We start from the raw sequence: 19,342 nt of genomic DNA, 5'->3' as shown, positions 1-19,342 counted from the left end.
GTTCTCCACAGTCTGGGTTTGGGGAAGAGTCAAGGACTAAAGTGGGTTCTCCAGATCACATTCATTTTTCACACAGGAAGGAGTGAATATAAGCTCTCTGATATCAGCCTCCAGCCCTGAAAGCTGCTCTTCCTCCTGACTGGTCCTGACTTCTTCCTGTTTAATCTGTGTGGGCTATGGGTATGGGTATCCTCCTGCCCCAGACTGTGGCTCCACTGCTGCTCACAGTGCTGCTGCTCAGGGGGAACCTCCTTTTCAGAGACAGAGAGCTGCAGGGAGTCTGGAGGGGAGAGGAGGAGCGGAGGTTACCTATATACCACGTAATTAAATAGAACACTTCAATTATACATGTAAATGATAGATCTCTATGATCTACAGAGCCAAGTTGGCTTGAATCTCCAGCACCATAGATAAAGCTTGTGACTGAGGTCAGTCAGGGGGTCCATTGACAAAGGATCTATTGACAATATTGTACAACAACTATTAACCAACCTTTACGTGGTGATACTTGGGAACCTTGCGGTTCCTAGTCCAACGCTCTAACCACTAGGCTACCCTGCCGCCCCAAAGGTCAGGCAATCCAGAAAATTTCAAGAAATTTGAATGTTTCTTCAAGTGCAGTCGTAAAAACCATCCAGCGCTATGATGAAACTGGCTCTCATGAGGACCGCCACAGGAAAGGAAGACCCAGAGTTACCTCTGCTGCAGAGTATAAGTTAATTAGAGTTACCATCCTCAGAAATTGTAGCCCAAATAAATGCTTCACAGAGTTCAAGTAGCAGACACATCTCAACATCAACTGTTCAGAGGAGACTGCGTGAATCAAGCCTTCATGGTCGAATTGCTGCAAAGAAACCACTACTAAAGGACACTAATAAGAAGAGGATACTTGCTTGGGCCAAGAAACACGAGCAATGGACATTAGACTGGTAGGAATCTGTCCTTTGGTCTGATGAGTCCAAATTTGAGATTTGGTTCCAACCACCGTGTCTCTGTGAGGCGCAGAGTAGGTGAAAGGATGATCTCCACATGTGTGGTTTCCACCGTGAAGCATGGAGGAGGAGGTGTGACTATGTAGGTGGTGACACTGTCAGTGATTTATTTAAAATTCAAGGCACACTTAACCAGCATCTCAAGGCACACTTAACCAGCATGGCTACCACAGCATTCTGCAGTGATACGCCATCTTATCTGGTTTGCACCTAGTGGGATTATCTTGTCTTTTTCAATAGGACAATGACCCAACACACCTCCAGGCTGTGTAAGGGCTATTTGACCAAGAAGGAGAGTGATGGAGTGCTGCTTCAGATGACCTGGCCTCCACAATCACCGACCTCAATCCAATTGAGATGGTTTGGGATAAGTTGGACCGCAGAGTGAAGGAAAAGCAGCCAACAAGTGCTCGGCATATGTGGGAATTCCTTCAAGACCGTTGGAAAAGCATTCCTCATGAAGCTGGTTGAGAGAATGCCAAGACTGTGCAAAGTTGTCATCAAGGCAAAGGGTGGCTACTTTGAAGAATCTAAAATCTAAAATATATTTTGATTTGTTTAACACTTTTTTGGTGACTACATGATTCCATGTAGTTATTCCATGTGTTATTTCATAGTTTTGATGTCTTCACTATTATTCTTCAATGTAGAAAATAGTAAAAAATAAACTTGAATGAGCCGTGTGTCCAAACTTTTAACTGCTACTGTATAGACGGTTGAGTTGAGTTTTCTCAGCGACTCTAAAGGCTGTATGACCTCTACACTCCTCTCCTTCTCTCCAGACTCTCCTTGCAGCTCCCCCTCGCCGTCTCTGAAAAGGAGGTTCCCCCCTTGCACAGTAGTAAACTCACATCCAGCTGGTGGCGCTGTTGTGTGTTTCTGGGTTCGTCAACAACTAGAACGACGGATAAACTAAAAATTAAGATATTCCTTGACTAGAACACGGAAGTAGGATTGGAAAAGAGTTTGCATTCATTGTGTGGAGTAAAGAAAGACATACAGTGGTTAGAGTGTTGGACTAGTGACCGGAAGCTTGCAAGTTCAAATGCCCGAGCTGACAAGGTACAAATCTGTCGTTCTGCCCCTGAACTAGGCCGTCATTGAAAATAAGTATTTGTTCTTAACTGACTTGCCTGGTTAAATAAAGGTAAAAATAAATTGAGAGGAAAATAAGTTAAATTATGTCTAAATTTCCATTGGCCAAAGTAATATGGGGTGGAGATTTTAATACAGCATTACATGATTACATGATCATCTAGATAGATGGCCTCCTAAGGATAGCAATTCTGTTTGTAAGATAAGGAATATATGTGGTCTAGATATTTGGAGACGTAAAAACCCAGATAAATCTTTGGTACTCCATGTAAACATAATCTTATCTATACAATCCCGTAATGATTTCTTGCTGATATCTGAAGATGTGGCTGACAAGGTTGATACAGTCTCGATTGAACCATCCATTTTAACAGACCACAAAGGGATCTCAATAAAGGTTTGTCAACAAAAAAAAGGTTACTGGAAAATGAATGAGACTTTACTATAGAATTAAGTATTTAAGAAGTAAGTAGCAGGAATTATTGATAAATACTGGAATTGTGCCTGTGGTTTGGGATCTAATGAAATTTGATATAAGGCTTTTGGCTATTTCAATGGGGAAAGAAATTGCTCGTGCCAAGAGAGAAAGAATATGACATCATAAAGGGAATAGTGGATCAACTTAAAAACTGAACTAACTAATCAAGAATTACTGGAGCTGTCATCATTGCAAATGCAGTTAGTGTCATGTTTTGTCATATATTGTCATGTCTTGTCCTTGTGCTTTCCCTTCTGTTTGTTTCCCCCTGCTGGTCTTATTAGGTTCTTTCCCTCTTTCTATCCCTCCTTCTCTCGCTCTCTCTATCGTTCCGTTCCTGCTCCCAGCTGTTCCTCATTCTCCTAACTACCTCATTTACTCTTTTCACACCTGTCCCCTATTTTGCCCTCTGATTAGAGCCCCTATTTCTCCCTCTGTTTTCCGCTTCTGTCCTTGTCGGATCCTTGTATGATGTTCGCTGTTCTGTGTCCTTGTTTCGCCCTGTCGTGATTTACCTTCTTCAGATGCTGCGTGTGAGCAGGTGTCAGTGACAGTTACGACCGGTTCCTTCCCGAAGCGACCTGCAGTCTGTGGTCGAGTCTCCAGTCTTTCCTCTCTACTGACGAGTGGATTTCAGTTTTCCTGTTTTGCTTTCACCTTGATAATATCCAGGATTATCACTTTTGTCAAATACTGGAATAAAGACTCTGTTTTTGTTAAGTCGCTTTTGGGTCCTCATTCACCTGCATAACAGAAGGATCCGACCAAGAATGGACCCAGCGACTACGGATTCTCTCTACTCTACTGTCGAGTTCCAGGAATTGTCTGCTGCTCGTCATGCCGTTGAGACCCTGGCCGCTCAGGTCTCCGACCTCTCAGGACAGTTTCAGAGTCTTCGTCTCGTGCCACCAGCTACTTCCTGGTCTTCCGAGTCTCCGGAACCTAGGGTTAATAACCCACCATGTTACTCTGGGCAGCCCACTGAGTGCCGCTCCTTTCTCACCCAGTGTGATATTGTGATATTGTGTTCTCTCTCCAGCCCAACACATACTCAAGAGAGAGAGCTCGGATTGCCTACGTCATATCACTCCTTACTGGTCGGGCTCGGGAGTGGGGCACAGCTATCTGGGAGGCAAGCGCTGAGTGTACTAACGATTATCTGAACTTTAAAGAGGAGATGATACGGGTTTTTGATCGTTCTGTTTTTGGGAAAGAAGCTTCCTGGTCCCTGTCTTCCCTATGTCAAGGTAATCGATCCATAACGGATTACTCTATAGAGTTTCGCACTCTTGCTGCCTCCAGTAACTGGAACGAGCAGGCGTTGCTCGCTCGTTTTCTGGAGGGACTCCACGCTAAGGTTAAGGATGAGATTCTCTCTCGGGAGGTTCCATCCAGCGTGGATTCTTTGATTGAACTCGCTATTCGCATTGAACGACGGGTAGATCTTCGTCACCGAGCTCATAGAAGAGAGCTCGCTTTAACTGTGTCCCCCCTCTCCCCGACACTACCATCTTTCCCCACTGACTCAGGTGTTGAGCCCATGCAGCTGGGGGGTATTCGCATCTCGACTAAGGAGAGGGAACGGAGAATCACCAACCGCCTCTGTCTCTATTGCGGTTCCGCTGGTCATTTTGTCATTTCATGTCCAGTTAAAGGCCAGAGCTCATCAGTAAGCGGAGGGCGACTGATAAGCGCTACTAGACTGTCCTCTCCGTCAAGTACCTGTACTACCTTGCCGGTCCATCTACGCTGGACCGGATCGGCAGCTTCCTGCAGTGCATTAATAGACTCTGGGGCGGAGGGCTGTTTTATGGACGAAGCCTGGGCTCGGGAACATGACATTCCTCTCAGACTGTTAGGGGAGCCCACGGTCATGTTCGCCTTGGATGGTAGTCCTCTCCCCAGTATATTATGTGAAACACTACCTTTAACCCTCACAGTATCTGGTAACCATAGTGAGACCATTTCTTTTTTGATTTTTTGTTCACCTTTTACACCTGTTGTTTTGGGTCATCCCTGGCTAGTGTGTCATAATCCTTCTTTTGATTGGTCTAGTAATTCTATCCTTTCCTGGAACGTTTCTTGTCATGTGAAATGTTTAATGTCTGCTATTCCTCCTGTTTCTTCTGCTCCCTCTTCACAGGAGGAACCTGGTGATTTGACAGGAGTGCCGGAGGAATATCATGATCTGCGCACGGTCTTCAGTCGGTCCAGAGCCAACTCCCTTCCTCCTCACCGGTCGTATGATTGTTGTACTGATCTCCTCAAGAAGCGTTTTGCATCCGCTCCTATCCTTGTTGCACCTGACGTTACTAAACAGTTCATTGTCGAGGTAGATGCGTCGGGGGTGGGCGTGGGAGCCATTCTGTCCCAGCGCTCCGATACTGACGATGGGGTCCACCCTTGCGCGTATTTTTCTCATCGCCTGTCACCGTCGGAACGTAACTATGATGTGGCTAACCGCGAACTGCTCGCCATCCGTTTAGCCCTAGGCGAATGGCGACAGTGGTTGGAGGGGGCGACCGTTCCTTTTGTCGTTTGGACTGACCAAAAGAACCTTGAGTACATCCGTTCTGCCAAACGACTCAATGCGCGTCATGCTCGTTGGGCGTTGTTTTTCGCTCGTTTCGAGTTTGTTATTTCTTATCGCCCGGGTACTAAGAACACCAAGCCTCATGCTTTATCCCGTCTCTTCAGTTCTTCTGTAGCGTCTACCGATCCCGAGGGGATTCTCCCTGAGGGGCGTCGGGTTGTCGGGTTGAATGTCTGGGGTATTGAGAGACAGGTCAAGCAAGCACTCACTCACACTCCGTCGCCGTGCGCTTGTCCTAGTAACCTTCTTTTCGTTCCTGTCTCTACTCGTCTGGCTGTTCTTCAGTGGGCTCACTCTGCCAAGTTAGCTGGCCACCCCGGCATTCGGGGTACGCTTGCTTCTATTCGCCAGCGGTTTTGGTGGCCTACTCAGGAGCGTGACACGCGCCGTTTCGTGGCTGCTTGTTCGGACTGCGCGCAGAATAACTCTGATAACTTTTTTTCTGCTTCTGCTCCTGGTCTTGCTGGGTCTCAGTCTGTCCCCAGCCACCGCATCTCTCCTGCCCTTGCTGTGTCTCAGTCTGTCCCCTGCCACCGCATCTCTCCTGGTCCTGCTCCTGCACTTGCTGTGTCTCAGTCTGTCCACAGCCACCGCCTCTCTCCTGTTCCTGGTGTTAGCCTTGCTGTGTCTCAGTCTGTCCCTAGTTGTTACTCTCCTGGCCTGTTTGGTCCTGATTGCTCTAACGCTTACAGTTCTCTACCCGTGTCTCATTTTTTAAAGAGTAGTAGCCCTAGATTCCCTCTTCATCGTCTCCCGTTACGGTCCTGAGGAGAGGAGTTGCGTTCTTTCTCGGGACGTGCTGGACCGTTTGTTGATCTATGATTTCCTCCGTTGCCGCCAGTGTTCCTCCTCGAGTGCGCCAGGAGGCGCTCGGTGAGTGGGGGGGTACTGTCATGTTTTGTCATATATTGTCATGTCTTGTCCTTGTGCTTTCCCTTCTGTTCGTTTCCCCCTGCTGGTCTTATTAGATTCTTTCCCTCTTTCTATCCCTCTCTCCCTCTCTCGCTCTCTCTCTCTATCGTTCCGTTCCTGCTCCCAGCTGTTCCTCATTCTCCTAACTACCTCATTTACTCTTTTCACACCTGTCCCCTATTTTGCCCTCTGATTAGAGCCCCTATTTCTCCCTCTGTTTTCCGCTTCTGTCCTTGTCGGATCCTTGTATGATGTTCGCTGTTCTGTGTCCTTGTTTCGCCCTGTCGTGATTTACCTTCTTCAGATGCTGCGTGTGAGCAGGTGTCAGTGACAGTTACGACCGGTTCCTTCCCGAAGCGACCTGCAGTCTGTGGTCGAGTCTCCAGTCTTTCCTCTCTACTGACGAGTGGATTTCAGTTTTCCTGTTTTGCTTTCACCTTGATAATATCCAGGATTATCACTTTTGTCAAATACTGGAATAAAGACTCTGTTTTCGTTAAGTCGCTTTTGGGTCCTCATTCACCTGCATAACAGTTAGACTGTATCTACGAGGAAAAGGCCCGGGGAGTGTTTGTAAGATCAAGACAAATGGTTGGGAGAGAAAAAGTTTAACGATAAATTGATTCCTTTCATTCTAGCTATGTTTCAAGAATCAATAGAAAAAGGGGGATTTACTGGCTTCCTTAAAGCAAGTTGTAATTACTTTGATTCCCAAATCTAATAAGGATACTCTTTGTGTAGACAACTGGAGACCCATTAGCCTGTTGAATAATGGTGGGAGATGATTTGCCCTTGTGTTTGCTAAGAGGTTGAAACAAGGCTTGCAACATATCATTGATGAAGAGCAATCTGGTTTTATGCACGTTCAACACATTAGTAATAACATCAGGTTGATCTTAGATATGATTGACTATACTGACCTCATCCTTGATGATAGTTTTCTTATGTTTGTTGGTTTTTATAAACTCATGTTCTACAGTCTCAAAAGCTTTATGTTCAAAGCAATACGTTTTTGGGGGGTTTGGTTAGCTCACGAGACACCCCAAAGATTTAATATTGGCCGTGGCATTAGGCAGGGCTGCCCAATTAGTCCATTTTTATTGGTTACTCAAATTATGTCTCTTCATATCAAGAAAGGGAATTTTCAATGTGTTTCAGCACTTGGCAATGCATTTAAACTACGTCAACTGGCTGATGATACCACCATATTTTTAAGAGACAGGAATGAGGTTTCTAAAGCAGTTTCCTGTATTGAAGACTTTTCCTTCATTTCGGGTTTGAAAAGGAATATCAATAAGTCAGTCTTATTTCCACTCAAGGTTTGTGTTTTACAGGAAGTATATGGTTTCCCAGTTAAAGATAAGGTAACTTATCTTGGAATTGTTATATGCAAGGATTAAAAACAAAGGAGTGAATTAAACTTTAACCCCATTATTGAGAAAACAAAGAAGAAATTGAACCTTTAGTTGCTGAGAGATATTTTGTTATACGGTCGAGTTTTATTGTCCGAAGCTGAAGGGTTATCCATATCGGTTTATGTCTCGTTATCACTTGAATTATGCCCTAAAATTGTAAAGGACTTAGATAAGATTCTGTATAATTTTATTTGCAGGAACAAGCCTCACTATTTACGAAAATATATTCTCACTAATCCCCAAGAACACGGAGGTCTTGAGGTTTTAGATTTCAATACTCTAAATAATACTTCAGAATCCAATTTATTTTAAAAGTATGTTAAGAACCAGAACAGTATTTGGAATGTCTTCCCTAACTATTTATATAACTTTTTCATTATATTTCATTATATCACAACGGTTTGATTTGTCTTATCTTAGCAATTTATTCTCAGCTAGCTACATAGCCGTCTTTGTATCAAAGATAATTGCGTAATTATCGTATTTCGCCGTCCTAACGTAGTCTTCACTAGCCAGCTAGCTAACGTCCACTGATTAGCTGCACTGGAGAAACTATTACACTCAACTGAACGACTTGATTAGTTTAGTGTTAGCTAGCTACATAGCTGTCTTTGCTGTCTTCGTATCATCGTATCCAAGATAATTGTGTTGTTTAGGTTTAGAGTGTGTAGTCTTAGAGTGATTATCTTAATTTACCGAGGTTAGCTAGCCAGCTATTTGTCGTCCTTAACGTAGGTGACTCTGCTAGCTAGCCAACAGCTAGCCAACGCTAGCCAACGTCTTCTGTATAGAACTCAACTACCCGGTCGCATTCACAGGTAGTATCACATTTTCACTTCATTTCATTACAGTACACCGGTTTGATTTGTTTGATCGTAGCTAGCTACTTAGCTAGCTACATAGCCGTCTTTGTATCAAAGATAATTGTGTAGTCTAGAGCGACTTTCTAGGTTCGCTAGCCATCTATTGTCGTTCTTTTAACGCAACGTAACGTAAACATCACTGCTAGCTAGCCTGCTAGCCCCCGAATAGCAACACTGCAGAAACTATTACACTCAACGGAACGACTTGATTAGTGTAGTGTCAACAACGCACCCACTGCCAGCTGGCCTACTTCAGCAGTACTGTATCATTTTAATCATTTTAGTCAATAAGATTCTTGCTACGTAGCTTAACTTTCTGAACATTCGAGACGTGTAGTCCACTTGTCATTCCAATCTCCTTTGCATTAGCGTAGCCTCTTCTGTAGCCTGTCAACTATGTGTCTGTTTATCCCTGTTCTCTCCTCTCTGCACAGACCATACAAACGCTCCTCACCGCGTGGCCGCGGCCACCCTACTCTGGTGGTCCCAGCGCACGACCCACGTGGAGTTCCAGGTCTCCGGTAGCCTCTGGAACTGCCAATCTGCGGTCAACAAGGCAGAGTTCATCTCAGCCTATGCCTCCCTCCAGTCCCTCGACTTCTTGGCACTGACGGAAACATGGATCACCACAGACAACACTGCTACTCCTACTGCTCTCTCTTCGTCCGCCCACGTGTTCTCGCACACCCCGAGAGCGTCTGGTCAGCGGGGTGGTGGCACCGGGATCCTCATCTCTCCCAAGTGGTCATTCTCTCTTTCTCCCCTTACCCATCTGTCTATCGCCTCCTTTGAATTCCATGCTGTCACAGTTACTAGCCCTTTCAAGCTTAACATCCTTATCATTTATCGCCCTCCAGGTTCCCTCGGAGAGTTCATCAATGAGCTTGATGCCTTGATAAGCTCCTTTCCTGAGGACGGCTCACCTCTCACAGTTCTGGGCGACTTTAACCTCCCCACGTCTAACTTTGACTCTTTCCTCTCTGCCTCCTTCTTTCCACTCCTCTCCTCTTTTGACCTCACCCTCTCACCTTCCCCCTACTCACAAGGCAGGCAATACGCTCGACCTCATCTTTACTAGATGCTGTTCTTCCACTAACCTCATTGCAACTCCCCTCCAAGTCTCCGACCACTGCCTTGTATCCTTTTCCCTCTCGCTCTCATCCAACACCTCCCACACTGCCCCTACTCGGATGGTATCGCGCCGTCCCAACCTTCGCTCTCTCTCCCCCGCTACTCTCTCCTCTTCCATCCTATCATCTCTTCCCTCCGCTCAAACCTTCTCCCACCTATCTCCTGATTCTGCCTCCTCAACCCTCCTCTCCTCCCTCTCTGCATCCCTTGACTCTCTATGTCCCCTATCCTCCAGGCCGGCTCGGTCCTCCCCTCCCGCTCCGTGGCTCGATGACTCATTGCGAGCTCACAGAACAGGGCTCCGGGCAGCCGAGCGGAAATGGAGGAAAACTCGCCTCCCTGCGGACCTGGCATCCTTTCACTCCCTCCTCTCTACATTTTCCTCCTCTGTCTCTGCTGCTAAAGCCACTTTCTACCACGCTAAATTCCAAGCATCTGCCTCTAACCCTAGGAAGCTCTTTGCCACCTTCTCCTCCCTCCTGAATCCTCCGCCCCTCCCCCCTCCTCCCTCTCTGCAGATGACTTCGTCAACCATTTTGAAAAGAAGGTCGACGACATCCGATCCTCGTTTGCTAAGTCAAACGACACCGCTGGTTCTGCTCACACTGCCCTACCCTGTGCTCTGACCTCTTTCTCCCCTCTCTCTCCAGATGAAATCTCGCGTCTTGTGACGGCCGGCCGCCCAACAACCTGCCCGCTTGACCCTATCCCCTCCTCTCTTCTCCAGACCATTTCCGGAGACCTTCTCCCTTACCTCACCTCGCTCATCAACTCATCCCTGACCGTTGGCTACGTCCCTTCCGTCTTCAAGAGAGCGAGAGTTGCACCCCTTCTGAAAAAACCTACACTCGATCCCTCCGATGTCAACAATTACAGACCAGTATCCCTTCTTTCTTTTCTCTCCAAAACTCTTGAACGTGCCGTCCTTGGCCAGCTCTCCCGCTATCTCTCTCTGAATGACCTTCTTGATCCAAATCAGTCAGGTTTCAAGACTAGTCATTCAACTGAGACTGCTCTCCTCTGTATCACGGAGGCGCTCCGCACTGCTAAAGCTAACTCTCTCTCCTCTGCTCTCATCCTTCTAGATCTATCGGCTGCCTTCGATACTGTGAACCATCAGATCCTCCTCTCCACCCTCTCCGAGTTGGGCATCTCCGGCGCGGCCCACGCTTGGATTGCGTCCTACCTGACAGGTCGCTCCTACCAGGTGGCGTGGCGAGAATCTGTCTCCTCACCACGCGCTCTCACCACTGGTGTCCCCCAGGGCTCTGTTCTTGGCCCTCTCCTATTCTCGCTATACACCAAGTCACTTGGCTCTGTCATAACCTCACATGGTCTCTCTTATCATTGCTATGCAGACGACACACAATTAATCTTCTCCTTTCCCCCTTCTGATGACCAGGTGGCGAATCGCATCTCTGCATGTCTGGCAGACATATCAGTGTGGATGACGGATCACCACCTCAAGCTGAACCTCGGCAAGACGGAGCTGCTCTTCCTCCCGGGGAAGGACTGCCCGTTCCATGATCTCGCCATCACGGTTGACAACTCCATTGTGTCCTCCTCCCAGAGCGCCAAGAACCTTGGCGTGATCCTGGACAACACCCTGTCGTTCTCAACTAACATCAAGGCGGTGGCCCGTTCCTGTAGGTTCATGCTCTACAACATCCGCAGAGTACGACCCTGCCTCACACAGGAAGCGGCGCAGGTCCTAATCCAGGCACTTGTCATCTCCCGTCTGGATTACTGCAACTCGCTGTTGGCTGGGATCCCTGCCTGTGCCATTAAACCCCTTCAACTCATCCAGAACGCCGCAGCCCGTCTGGTGTTCAACCTTCCCAAGTTCTCTCACGTCACCCCGCTCCTCCGTTCTCTCCACTGGCTTCCAGTTGAAGCTCGCATCCGCTACAAGACCATGGTGCTTGCCTACGGAGCTGTGAGGGGAACGGCACCTCAGTACCTCCAGGCTCTGATCAGGCCCTACACCCAAACAAGGGCACTGCGTTCATCCACCTCTGGCCTGCTCGCCTCCCTACCACTGAGGAAGTACAGCTCCCGCTCAGCCCAGTCAAAACTGTTCGCTGCCCTGGCCCCCCAATGGTGGAACAAACTCCCTCACGACGCCAGGACAGCGGAGTCAATCACCACCTTCCGGAGACACCTGAAACCCCACCTCTTTAAGGAATACCTAGGATAGGTTAAGTAATCCCTCTCACCCCACCCCCCCTAAGTTTTAGATGCACTATTGTTAAGTGACTGTCCCACTGGATGTCATAAGGTGAATGCACCAATTTGTAAGTCGCTCTGGATAAGAGCGTCTGCTAAATGACTTAAATGTAAATGTAATGTAAATGTATTTATTTGACTGTTGGTTTAGAATTTTTGCTTCGATGTAATTTTGATGTTGATCAAATCCCAGTAAAGTTGGCCAAATTCCATAAACAGGACATTTTAGCTTGGATGTTAGCATATAAACACAATTTTCCCCCTCACAAATACTTTATATGGAACAACAAAGATATACAATTTCTTTTTAAATAAGCCTTTTTTTGGTAACTGCTTTGAAAGAATATGCAATTGTTTTTGATGCGATTCCAAGGGAGGTTGTACATAGATTTACATGAAAATATATTCTTTGGCAATATTACCATCAAAGATAAATGTAGTAAAAAACAGATTAGGAATATTGTTTGATACTACAATTCCCTCAGCAAGACTCTTTTGGTCAGATATCTATGGTGATATACAATGGGCGAAAGCATGAAAAATTGCTAACAAATATTGTATCAGTAACAAGGTAAAGGAAGTTTAATTTAACATGTTACATAGAATGTATCCTGTTAAACATGTTTCGGAATGATTCAAGCTGAATATTGACTATACATGTGATTTCTGTGGAATGGAGGAGACCATTTTGCATTTATTTTTTGCCTGTATTTATAGTAGAATGCTTTTGGATTTACATACAGAATCTTGTTACAAAAAAAATAGGGCCGGTTGTACTATTTAATGGTTTTGAGATATGATTTATTTCAGAAATTCTGACATAGATAAAGATGTAGTATATTTAATTCAACTGCTAATGATACTAGGTAAATTTCATATTTGCAAATGGTCTAATTCAAAAACCTAACTTTTTTCACTTTATAAATTAATTGAAACATTATGGCACTACTTTAACTAAAGTGAAAAACAAAAAGACAATTAAAACTTGTATTATTAATTAATATGATTTGTTTGTTTAGGATTCCTGACAATGTAAATAGTTTGTTTGCTAATCCTCTTTTGTTTGTTGATATTTGTTTAATAAAATGTTTTAATAAGAAAATTGAAAAACATTCCTAAAAAATAGCTTCTTCTCTACAATTTATTCAGAAGTAATTGAACATAGATTATAGCTTTCAGGTATTGATTTGGAATTATAGTTTACCTAGTCTTGAATTTACTGGTTTATAAATTCAAGTTGACCACAACCCTGATGTCTAAAGTCTAGGTGACCTCTGACCCTCCTCTCCTTCCCTCCAGACTCCCTGCAGCTCTCTGTCTCTGAAGAGGAGGTTCCCCCTGAGCAGCAGCACTGTGAGCGGGAGTGGAGCCCCAGTCTGGGACAGAAGGACCCAGAGACCACACAGATTGAAGAGGAACAGGAGGAATTTAGGACCAATCAGGGGGAAGAGCAGCTTCAAGGGGCAGAGCCTGATATCATAAAGTTTATATTCACTCCTTCCTGTGTGAAAAGTGAATGTGATCTGGAGGACCCACTTCGGGATCTGAAACATTTTGGCACTGTGACCCATCTATAGGGTCTGGACATTCCCTGTTACCCTCCAGAGAGGCATGTGACTCTCCCCAAGACGAGACTCGGTGAATGCTGCTTCTGCAAGAAAGGCTACAACTCCACCTGTAAACTGAAGGCCCATGTCCGACTCTGTCATGGTGGTAAATCCTGCACCTGCCCTGTTTGTGGAAAGACCTTCAAATACAAAGGAGATCTGTCCAGGCACATGAATATTCACACAGGAGAGAAACCGTTTACCTGTGGGCACTGTGGGAAGAGCTTCAATCGCAAGGAGCATCTAACCAGGCATAAACTGACTCACACAGGAGAGAAACCATTTAGCTGTGGTGACTGTGGGAAGAGCTTCAATCGCAAGGAACATCTAACCATGCATAAACGGACTCACACAAGAGAGAAACCTTTTATCTGTGGTGACTGTGGGAAGAGCTTCACTCAGAAGATTAACCTGCTGACTCATGTCAAAAACATCCACAAAGGAAGAAAACAGGATGAAAACTGAAAGGGAAAAAAATTACATTAGAACTAAGATCTTCTGTCGGAAGATGGGAATAAAAAAGCAGGATGTGAGCAGAGCAACTTCCTGTTGCTCTCAGATAATTGAATGTGAGAAAGTTATGTAAACATTTTTATGAAATTAAGTTTGATTTGGATGATGAGGTAATGATCAAACACTACTGTAGGAAAATCGCAGCTCTGTGTCGATATTTTGACGTCATTATAAGAGGAATTCTTGATTGTTTGTTTTGGAATGTCTCCCAGGGTGATGACAGGCGAATGCCTGAGTGAGTGTGCAAAGCTGTCATCAAAGGAAAAGGGTGGCTACTTTGAAGAATCTCAAATATAAAACATATTTAGATTTATTTAACACTTCTTAGGTTACGACATGATTCCATATGAGTCATTTCATAGTTTGTCTTCTATCATACCGGCTGGGCCGGTAACCGAAAGGTTGCTAGTTCAAATCCCCGAGCTGACAAGGTACAAATCTGTCGTTCTGCCCCTGAACAGGCAGTTAACCCACTGTTCCTAGGCTTTCATAAGAATTTGTTCTTAAATGACTTGCCTAGTTATATAAAATAAAAATATTACCACTGGTATGTAGCTTGTAGTAGAACTCCGTCCACCAGGGTGCACTGTGTTTAAAAAATATATAGATTAACATGACACAAGCGGAAGAAGGAAATGCAGTTTTGTTTTGCGTTGTCACTAGTTACAACAATCACAAAGTCAAAATGGGCTATATCGTAAAAATAAACGAGAACCAAAATGGCTTTTTTGGTCTCAATTTAAAATTAGGATTAGGCAATAAATTAACGGTGGGGTTAGGGTTATGTATAAAAATTGGAATTTAAGAAGAGAAATTGTAGAAACAGGTGTGGTTAACTTTGTGGCGGTGGTAACTAATGAGTGACAACCTTTGTTTTTCTTTCTACTAGCTTCTCTAGGCATAAAGTCAGATTCCACAGCCACAAAGTCAAAATGAGTTTTTTGGTCTTAATTTAGGGTTAGGCATAAGGTTAGCAGTGTGGTTAAAGGGATAGTTCACCCAAATAACAAATTGGTTTCCTTGTAACTTGTCTATGGACAAGGGTATGACAACAAACCATGCTTTGGTTTATTTTCCCTGGGACCGTTTCCACATGCTAATGTTTTAGCATTTTTGGCACAAATCCCAATTCAATTCATGGGACCGATATTGCCACTTTTCGCACATCATGTCCAAATCATCTGAAAGTATCTCAAATTGATTTTGAAGCTCAACAAAAGTCACTTATAGATGTTAGAATACAACATAACGTGCGAGAAATGCCAGTATTGCTCCCAGTACCAATATTATACGTTATTTATTGCGTAGGCTGTGAGGGCATTTTCTGTTTAACCTTACTAATGCTTGTGTACTAAAATATTGTTCTTTAAGACTAGGCATTGTGCTTGAGAGTTCCTTTAACAAACTCCTATACGATAGTAAAGTGTGTGTGCATAAGTTGAGGTTCTGTTCTAACTGTTCTGTGGGTGTGTAGAATGACCCCATGATGTCTGGGGAAACTGACTTGTTCCTCTTAGCTTAAGTGGAGACAGAGTAAAGGTTATATCTTACTCACCAGTGATAAAGCTGTTGTTCTGTTGTTCTGTTTGGAGCCTGTTTCCAGGCAAAATGTGTGTGTGTGTGTGTGTGTGTGTGTGTGTGTGTGTGTGTGTGTGTGTGTGTGTGTGTGTGTGTGTGTGTGTGTGTGTGTGTGTGTGTGTGTGTGTGTGTGTGTGTGTGTGTGTGTGTGTGTGTGTGTGTGTGTGTGTGTGTGTGTGTGTGTGTGTGTGTGTGACCGACCAATAGGACCATACATCATCTGGGTTCACGGTCAAAGGTGCTTGCTTGCCCAACTTTGGGGAACCGTTGAGCTACTGTTAGAGGAAGTATGTCTGGAGTGACTTCCTGTCACTTTGGGTGCCTATTGTCCTCACTCAGTTGTGACGGACTGAGACAACCTCTCTATTATAGTCTGTAACCTGTTTTTTTGCGGGGGCTCTCACTCCGTTCACTCTGTTTGTGATTACAACCAACTTCCTTATTGCAATACGTTTTAAATAAAAGTAACACCTTGATTTAATTATAGACTTTGCCTCTCCTCATTATTAGTAAATAAAGGTAGAATTTCCACCACAGCGTAACGCTGGTGACAGGTGTGTGTAATAATAAGCCGACGGGTGACCTCGAGCTACCTATACGTGGCAGATGTGGAGTCTCTCCCTGCTCAAGTGCAGTTAGGATATATACTCCCTGCTCTTAGGATATGATACATTGCCTTTGGGAAGTATTCGGACCACTTGACTTTTTCCACACTTTGTTACTTTATACAGCCTTTCCTCAACAATCTACACACAATACCCCGTAATGACATCACAATACCCCGTAATGACATCACAATAACCCGTAATGACATCACAATACCCCATAATGACAAAGCGAAAACAGCAAATCTATTTTTTTTTTAAGTAAAAAAAAAATGAAATACCTTATTGTGTGCACACACATTGCTATGAGACTAAAAATTGAGCTCAGGTGCTTCCTGTCTCCATTGAGCACCCTGGAAAGGATCAAAAGCCGTGTGTCCTCCGAAACACGACCCCGCCAGCCGCACCAATGTGTCGGAGGAACCACCTGGCAACCGTGTCAGCGTGCATGCGCCCGGCCCGCCACAGGAGTTACTAGAGTGTGATGGTACAAGGACATCCCAGCCAGCCAAACCCTCTCCTAACGTCGTCCAGGACTATTTTGCGCCGCCTCATGGGTCTCCCGGTCACGGCCAGCTGCGACACAGCCTGGAATCGGGGAAAAGTTTCACCTTCCAACAGGACAATATCATAAGCACACAGTCAAGACAATGCAGGAGTTGTCCTTGTGTGGCCCAGACTTGATCCCGATCTAACATATCAGGAGAGGCCTGAAAATAGCTGTGCAGCGACGCTCCCCATCCAACCTGACAACAGCTGTGCAGCGACGCTCCCCATCCAACCTGAAAATAGCTGTGCAGCGACGCTCCCCATCCAACCTGAAAACAGCTGTGCAGCGACGCTCCCCATCCAACCTGAAAATAGCTGTGCAGCGACGCTCCCCATCCAACCTGAAAATAGCTGTGCAGCGACGCTCCCCATCCAACCTGAAAATAGCTGTGCAGCGACGCTCCCCATCCAACCTGAAAATAGCTGTGCAGCGACGCTCCCCATCCAACCTGAAAATAGCTGTGCAGCGACGCTCCCCATCCAACCTGAAAACAGCTGTGCAGCGACGCTCCCCATCCAACCTGAAAATAGCTGTGCAGCGACGCTCCCCATCCAACCTGAAAATAGCTGTGCAGCGACGCTCCCCATCCAACCTGAAAACAGCTGTGCAGCGACGCTCCCCATCCAACCTGACAGAGCTTGAGAGGATCTGCAGAGAAGAATGGGAGAAATTCCCCAAATACATGGGTTCCAAGCTTGTAGCTTCATACCCAGGAAGACCCGAGGCTGTAATCGCTGCCAAAGGTGCTTCAACAACGTACTGAATAAAGGGTCTGAATACTTATGTAAGTGTGATATTTTGGTTTTGTATTTCTAATAAATTAAAATATATATATTTGTCATTATGTGTAGATTGATGCGGGGGGGGGGACAATTTAATCAATTTTAGAACAAAGGCTGTAACGTAACAAAATGTGGAAAAAGTCAAGGAGTCTGAATAGTCGGGCGCTCAGTTTTGGCGCTTGTAACGCCAAGGTTCTGTAAACTGACTGTAAGTCGCTTTGGAGTCTGGGGCATATATTATTATTATTATTATATATCCCAAGATCAATGCAGTGTTATCACTCTAAAAGCTTTTGGTGGTGTTTTCAAGTGTTTGCAGATGGGAGAAACCGAGATGTCCAAGGTGTGGAAAAGATCCTATCCCGTGTTATATAAGTGATGAAAACGTTGAAGTGTTGCAAAAAAAGATAACGAGGTGACCCAAAGTCATGGTTGTCCAACTTTTTAAAAGGGTTGAGGGTTGAAATGGTGCTCCTGAAGAGTCCATGTAGGTGGATAGGCCATCACCGCAGGCTGCAGAGGTTGCCTTTCACCAGCAGGACCCTGATATTTGAAAGGTTAAGAAGGTGGACTTTGTAGCCTTTATAGCTGTGGTAATTAATGGAACTGCCAAGGTGGAGAGAAGGTGGACTTTGTAGCCTTTATAGCTGTGGTAATTAATGGAACTGCCAAGGTGGAGAGAAGATGGACTTTGTAGCCTTTATAGCTGTGGTAATTAATGGAACTGCCAAGGTGGAGAGAAGATGGACTTTGTAGCCTTTATAGCTGTGGTAATTAACGGAACTGCAAAGGTGGAGAGAAGGTCCAGGAAAATAGATATTATTATTGTGGATGTCGTCACAAGCTGTACCACCCTCTCAGACCCTAGAGAAGGGAGATATGAAGAATTGAAAGAAGGATGAAGTGGGAGGTTTTTTGTACTCTTTTTATTTTGTTGGATTATAAATGTGTTTCCCTATCATGTATGGATTAGATATTTAACAACAACAAAAAATTCAACCTGCCCAGTTGGTGGCGGCAATACACCTTGTTGGGTTGTAGTCTGCCATAAAACCCACAGAAGTTTTTACTTTTTTATTTGATTTTTAAAGCACTTTTCCACGTGAAAGAACGCCCGGGCTGCGGTTCCAATACAAAAGCAATCACTTTTAACTTGGGGTTCTTTACGTTACGTTTCGTTACTTGGGGTTCATTACGTTTCGTTTATTGGGGTTTGTTACGTTACGTTTCGTTACTTGGGGTTCGTTAAGTTTCATTTCAGAAAGCCATGTTCTTGGCACAAGCGCTCTAGCCAACAGCTCGCAGATACAGTGCGTGTCATTGGTACCACCCGTCACCAGAGGGCGGCAGAGACCATCCTAGAGACATTAGTGACACTCAGGTATGTCCTATTATTCATTATGATTTCCCCGTTAAAAGAGGTGTGTTTCTGGTTTCCTTTGCAGAAGCTTGAATTGTTTACCGGGTGTATTTGTTTCCTGAGTGAGTTTCCGAGACTTAGTGTTTGTTGTTTTTCCTGTGTTACTGTAATCCTACCGTTCTCAGCAAACTATTATATTTATCCTTAACAACTGATTCCTCATCTGGTATTTTCTCTGTACCTGGGTCCAACCTCACCACGTCACAGCAAGCTTCTGCCTCAAGCACCCAGTAGAGATCACCCAGATCAAGAAGGTTGTAACCCACCAAGGAGCACTGCTGGGGCGGCAGCAAGAACAACTCTCCCAAATATCAGAGACCCTCCGGGCACTTACCGACTCCCTCCAACCACAGTCCAACCTCGGCGCAGGGGGAGCCAATACCCAAGTCTCATCACCCAGTGCTACAGGCATCACCTAGTGCTACAGGTGTCGTCGTAGTTCCTCCAGGGAACCCAAGATCCCAGCCCCCGAGCGGTATGACTGCCACCCGAGAGGATGCAACGGGTTCCTCACTCAGTGCTCTCTGTTCGAGCTACAGTCCTCCTCGTTCCACACCGATCGGGCTATGATCACTTACAGTA

Source organism: Oncorhynchus gorbuscha, linkage group LG21 (assembly GCF_021184085.1).
Source record: "Oncorhynchus gorbuscha isolate QuinsamMale2020 ecotype Even-year linkage group LG21, OgorEven_v1.0, whole genome shotgun sequence".
Classification (NCBI taxonomy): domain Eukaryota; kingdom Metazoa; phylum Chordata; class Actinopteri; order Salmoniformes; family Salmonidae; genus Oncorhynchus; species Oncorhynchus gorbuscha.
This window is presented reverse-complemented; position numbering follows the sequence as displayed.